This window comes from Theobroma cacao, chromosome 6 (assembly GCF_053813885.1).
Source record: "Theobroma cacao isolate CCN51 chromosome 6, ASM5381388v1, whole genome shotgun sequence".
Lineage (NCBI taxonomy): Eukaryota > Viridiplantae > Streptophyta > Magnoliopsida > Malvales > Malvaceae > Theobroma > Theobroma cacao.
In genome coordinates this window covers 7702899-7709125 of record NC_142644.1, presented here as the reverse complement: position 1 = coordinate 7709125, position 6227 = coordinate 7702899, and the positions used below count along the sequence as shown (strand labels likewise).

The 6227-nt window shown below is 31.1% G+C and overlaps 1 long non-coding RNA gene across 1 annotated transcript; it reads right to left on the bottom strand.

Annotated features, from left to right (window-relative positions):
• Positions 1-3856: 3856 nt before the first annotated feature.
• Positions 3857-5747, bottom strand: LOC148762041 (uncharacterized). Its single transcript, XR_016027237.1, has 3 exons — positions 5644-5747; positions 4911-4994; positions 3857-4054 (listed from the first exon to the last, which is right to left on the bottom strand). It is a non-coding gene; the product is annotated as an uncharacterized LOC148762041 (long non-coding RNA).
• Positions 5748-6227: the final 480 nt, after the last annotated feature.

Genomic DNA, 6227 nt, shown 5'->3' with positions numbered 1-6227 from the left:
GCAAAATTATGTCTTATTATTTAAAGATATGTCTTCCACTATTTATGCTCCTAATGGTGATTATATGATGAATATCTCCATGAAACAAAATTGTTTCCTAGTGAACTAGAATGATGCATGTTTGCAAGTAATAGAAGTTTACTTAAATTTGACTACTTTGTGGCACACGAGATTTGGCTACTGTAATTATAATTCATTGATACAATTGAGTAATTCAGGTCTTGTAGATAAGCTCCCCAAATTATCAGAATGTGGCCTTGTTTTCCACCTTGTCAATTACAAAAAATAGCTTGAAAGCCTTATCCCATTACTAGTTTTAACAAATCAAAGCATAAGCTTAATCTTATCCACTCAGAAGTTGGAGGCCTTCTACGTGAGGAGTCGTTAAATAGGGGTCGGTAATTTGTTATGTTTGATGATTTGACCAGGTTTTGTTGGATATTCTTTATGAAACAAAAATAAAAAACTTTTAGTTGGTTCCAAAAGTTTAAAGCTCGAACTAAGTTAAAGTCTGGTATAAAGATTAAGGTACTTAGATTAGATAATGATGGTGAGTAAACATCTGATGAATGTTCTCAATTTTTAAAGAAGGAAGGGATTGTTCACCAACTAATAGCTCCAAATTGTCCCTAACAAAATGGGGTAAGTGAAAGGAAAAATTGCACAATACTTGAGATGTGCAAGTGTTTGATGCTTAAGAAAAATATACCTAAGAAGCAACCTCTATAATAGTATGCTTGCTCAAAATTATTCCTACTTGAGCAAAGAAAAATATCACTCCATATGAAACATGGTATGGGAACAGGCCTTCTATTAATCATTTGTAAGTGTTTGGGATTCTTTAGGTTCAGCACATACGTAAGGAGCAGAAAGATAAACTTCAACCAAAGGCTCAAATTGGGGTTTTGATTAGATGCAGCTTGAAGTCCAAAACATATAGAATATTTCAGGTTGAATATGGTAGAGTCTCTATCAGTAGGAATGTTTATTTGATGAGAATAAGAGCAAGAATTGGGAGCAAAGCCAAGTGGCAGATTCAAATGAATTTATTGGTATATCAAGCTATCAACCTAATGAAATTTTTCTTGATGATGAAATGGTTAATGAAGCTTTAATTAGGGGAGTAAGGTCTATTCAAGACATTTATGAGAGATGTCATATAGCTATCACAGAACCTAACTCTTATGAAGATGCTGCACTTCATGAGCATTGGGTTACTGCTATGAAAAAGAACTGAATATGACATTCAAAAACAAAACTTGGTCTCTAATGGATAAGCCTAAAGATCGACAAGTAATTTGGGTCAAATAGATTTATAAAAGAAAGCTCAATCTTGATGGCACTTTAAACAGGTAAAAGGCGAGATTAGTAGCGAAAGGCTATTCTCAAGTACCTAGTTAAAGTTGTTAACGAGTAGGGTATCCTCTAATTTTGAGGTACCCAAACCTAACCCTATAAGAAATAAAGTACTCAAATATTTTTGAAAATTACTAACCTAATCCTAGCCTTAACCTTATACATTCCCATTACCCTAAAATTACCCTAACTCATTTAAAAACCTGATTATGTAAAAAAATTATTAAAATGCTATTCATGGATACCCAATTATCCGAACTCGAATCCATACTCGTATCCATATGCAATAATATTTCTCCTACATATTTCATATAATTTACTAATAATTAAACTAATAAAACACACAAATAATAACCTTTAAAAATAAATATCTCAAACATAATTAATAATTTTATAAGTTATAACTTTTGTAATGTTAACACAAAATAGAAAGTAAATATATTTATTTTATAAATGAACCCAACGTATATAAAGTATATATATTAAAAGAAATTACAAGTCAATTAATAATCATAGTTTCATAAATTAATTTACTTAACTATATGGGTTTGTCTTTAATTACATGAAATTTAAAAAAAAATAACAAGGTTTCAAAACTATTCTAATCTCATAACATCTCTTTAGGTATATGTATTATAAGTTTATAAAAACAAAGTTATATATATTATAATTAATAATTTTATAAGTTATAATTTGTATAATGTTAACACAAAATAGAGAGTAAATATGTTAATATTTAAAGTATATATATACTGAAAGTATTTTAGTATATATAAAATAGTAATTATATTTCTTATAAATGAACCCAATGTATATAAAGTATATATGTTAAAAGATATTACAAGTTAATTAATAATCATAGTTTCATTAATTAATTTAATTAACTATATGGGTTTGCCCTTAATTACATTAAATTAAAACAAATAACTAAGTTTCAAATTATTCTAATCTCACAACTGTCCTTTAGATTTATATATTATAAGTTTATATAAACAAAGGTATATATATTGTAATTAATAAATTTATTAGTTATAATTTTTGTAATGTTAACACAAAATAGAAAGTAAATAGAAAAAATAGGAGAAAATAGTAAACATCTCATTGACTGATAGTGACATCAAGAATCAAAATAACATTATCTGAATAAAAGCAAAAGAGTGTTAAAAGGTAGGAAAAGCTTTGGGAGTTATAGCCACAAGAAGTGAAAAAGAAATTATACAGAGATACACATAAATAGAGAGAGATAAGGTAGCTACTAACAATAGAAAATGCATGAGTAGCTACTAGGAAAGTGAATCTTAGACGTCAAGGATTAATAAAAAATGCCAAATCATAAAGAATATTATTTCTTGTTTGTATTTTTAGGCTTGAAGGATGTATGCAATGTGGTTAGGAACAGAAATGGTGGAAAACAAATAAGAGATAGTGAAAAGTTTTAATAGAGTTAGAGGAATCAAGCCAGTGACAAACAAGCGGTCAAGAAAACTTTAATGCTCTATTGATGGATGGAATGTGGGGTGTTTTATGAAAGTTGAATGCAAGTTCTATTTTAAGATGACCAGTGAAACATAAAAGGTATATTAGGATGTTTATGAGGGTTGTGAAAAGATATGAGGATGGGATTGTACAAGATGGCTTTGCTTAGGGATGACAAAGGCTATATGTGTTGGGATGAGCCCTGCAGCCAATTGGGATTGGTGAAGGCTTGATTCCAATCATGCAACAACATCATTCATGTTGAATGATTAAAGGTTTTCCTTCATCAATAAGACATCAATTATAACAAGTTATAAGTTTAATTGGATGAAGTCTATGAGATTAATATGCCTTGCAAGGGAATTGCAATGGGTTGCAGTTATGAGTTCCTTATGCATCAAAGCGCAATCTCAAAATGTTCCTAGTCAATGTCTCATTGAGATTGGACATCAATAATACCTAGAGACTGGTACATTCTATATTTTTAATTTGAGAAGTAAGCAACCGATCTCATAGCTTGAAGTATAGAGATACTTGAAACTAGAATATAGGTGCTTTCCTAGGAGAGCAAGTTCACTAAACATGACCCATCATGAAAAGTGCATTTTGTCACGACCCGGAACTCCCATCGAGCCCGTGACAACCGCCGCGACGTCTCAATTTACATTCATTACCCGGAATGTCAACCGAGACCCCGCAAGGCTTTAATATCAGCTTCTCATTTCCCCTGTGGGTAACTGTTTCCAAATACCACATTTTAAAAGATTTTAAACTGTTTCCAACTTAAACAAATGAAATAATAATTTCCGTCTCACAGGGGTATTTTTGTCATTTATCCCAAAAATCTCAAAAATCATCTAAAAATATAGTATGTAAGTGGAAAACACATATTTCTTAATCAAAAATAATTTTGGATGTCTAAAACATTCGTTTAAAATGGAATTATGACTGTTATAATAAAATAAAAATATTCAATAAAATATTCAATTTTCACATAAAACGATATTTTAAGAACACTGCATAAATAATTTTTATAGCGTAAAAGCAAAATAAATTCTTACATACCGTAATACAGATAACCAAAGTATAGAATTTAATTTACAGTGACACGTGGGCCCACGAATGACCAAAAGTATAAAAAGAAATGAACCTACAGTCTTTGGATGTGGCAAGTTCAACTGTAATCCTTGCCGATATCAGTTATCTACAATCTATTCTGAACCTGAAATGGGTGGAAATGAGGGTGGTGAGATTATAAAATCCCAGTGAGTAAACAAACATCACTCAAAATATCTAAAGTCGAGTAAAAGGAGACTATTAAAACATTTCATCAAACTGTAATTTATCATCTTTCAACTTATTTCAACCAAATGAAATCAATTTATTTAAAGCAAGTAATCAATATGGCTTATGAATTTCTTAAAAAGCTTGGCTCATGCCAAAAATTATTATCATACTCAGTTATTTGGGATACCTTGGCCGAGGGCTATCCCAACTGAGTCTGCCAAGGCTATTAGAAAGTCATGTTTTTATTTTGAAAACATAGCCATTCCTTGACGTTGGCCGAGTTCCCCTTCACGAGGTGGTTTGGCGTGAAGTGAACTCTAAAAGTTATACCTCAGGAGTTACCCTACTCGCCTCTCCAACCGAGGTAAAAATATAACAGGATTCCGTGCCCCTCTAATAGGCTAGTCCACAGAATCCAGCCCACTGCAGCAGGTCAAACCCACCATACAATAAAATTTTGACAGCATGACAGGGCTAATATATTACTACCCAACCTGCAGGGTAAAATAAAGCAATTCATATAATTCATAAAAACACAGCCCAGCCAGTCATGCCAATACAATAACATAAGCCATTAATTCAATTTTAAATTTACAACATATCAGTGGTCTCCAATTACTCTATTTTCAAAATCGTTATTTCGTTTCAAGACAATTTATAAAATATTTTCATTTAAACTCATTTTGTTTACAAAACATAAAAATTTACCATTTGAACTCATTTTCATAAAATTCACCAAAACCGAATAAAAACATACTTTAGATAATTAAAATGATGGTAAGGTTACTCACCGTGTCTAGAGTGAGGATTTTCGAAATACTCAGACTATTGGTCCTCGGGTGCAATTCTCTTGCCTTTATCAGAGGACTCACCACCTTGACACAGTACAAAATCGAGAAATTCACCACATTGGTACTAAATTGAAATTAAACTAATTTAGACTACTAATGCTTGATATGGAATGCAAAAATGTCTAAATTTTTGCCTAAATGCGGTGTTAGCCTATTTCGGTCTTTTACCCGATAAATTGATATACGCGTCCGTTTAAACTCCAAATTAATTTTTTTCAGTTTCTATACCTCAATTGCACCCAAATTGACTTAATGTCCCTCAGTGTGGTGCAAATTATCAGTCCCGATAACAAATTACGAAAATACCCCTAGTGGGTAAAAATTTGTATTTTTGCTCCGAAAATTTCCATTATTTTTCTAGGCTCATAATTCATCATTATTCATCATAATTCCTCAAATAACCATCAAGATCAACAGCCAATATTCCCCTAGAAAATTCAGCATAATGGGTTTCAATGGGAAAAATTTATATTTCTAGCTTATTTTTGCTATATTTCAATATAACTTAACTAAAATCACTTAATTCAATTAAAATCAACCAAAAATCAAGCTCAAAACTCATCCATGGAGGTTTGGCCAGCATGGGTGTCCATACCCACTTTCTAATTTTGCATGGAAATGAGAAAAAAATGCATGGGTAGTGAAAATCACAAGGAAAATCAATGAAATTTACCTTTTTAATGCTTGATTTCTTGATTTCTCTTGATTTTCTCCAAATTTTTCAGGTAGGATTCTTGTTTTTTTTTTTTCCCTTTTCTCCCCTGGTTTGGACAGCTGAAGAAGATGAGAATTCCGGAATTTTTACCTTTTTAAAGGCTAAAATAATATAATATTATTTTATTCATTTTTTTAATGTTTTATTAATTCCTTAAATTCTAGCCATCCATTTGTTTCCAAATTTTCACCATAGACTTGTCCCACATATCCATAGCTTAGGTAAAATTCTCAGACTTATCCAAAGTCTTGATGGAGTAATTTTTAAAATTTACACTTTTACCCCCGTAAAAGTCAAAAATTACATTTTTGCCCCAAAAATTGAAAAATTGCCCATAGACATATTTTTCATCCCTTATACTCATACCATTCTCCAATTTGTCAAATTTGATCTAAATTCTCTCAAAATCTCAAATTTTGTTCGCGGGTGGCAAAATTACGATTTTGCCCCTACACTCTAGAAATCACTGGAATTAAACTTTTTCACTGCCAAACCCTCAAATTATACTCCAATACTCAAATCATACTCCAATAAGTCAAATG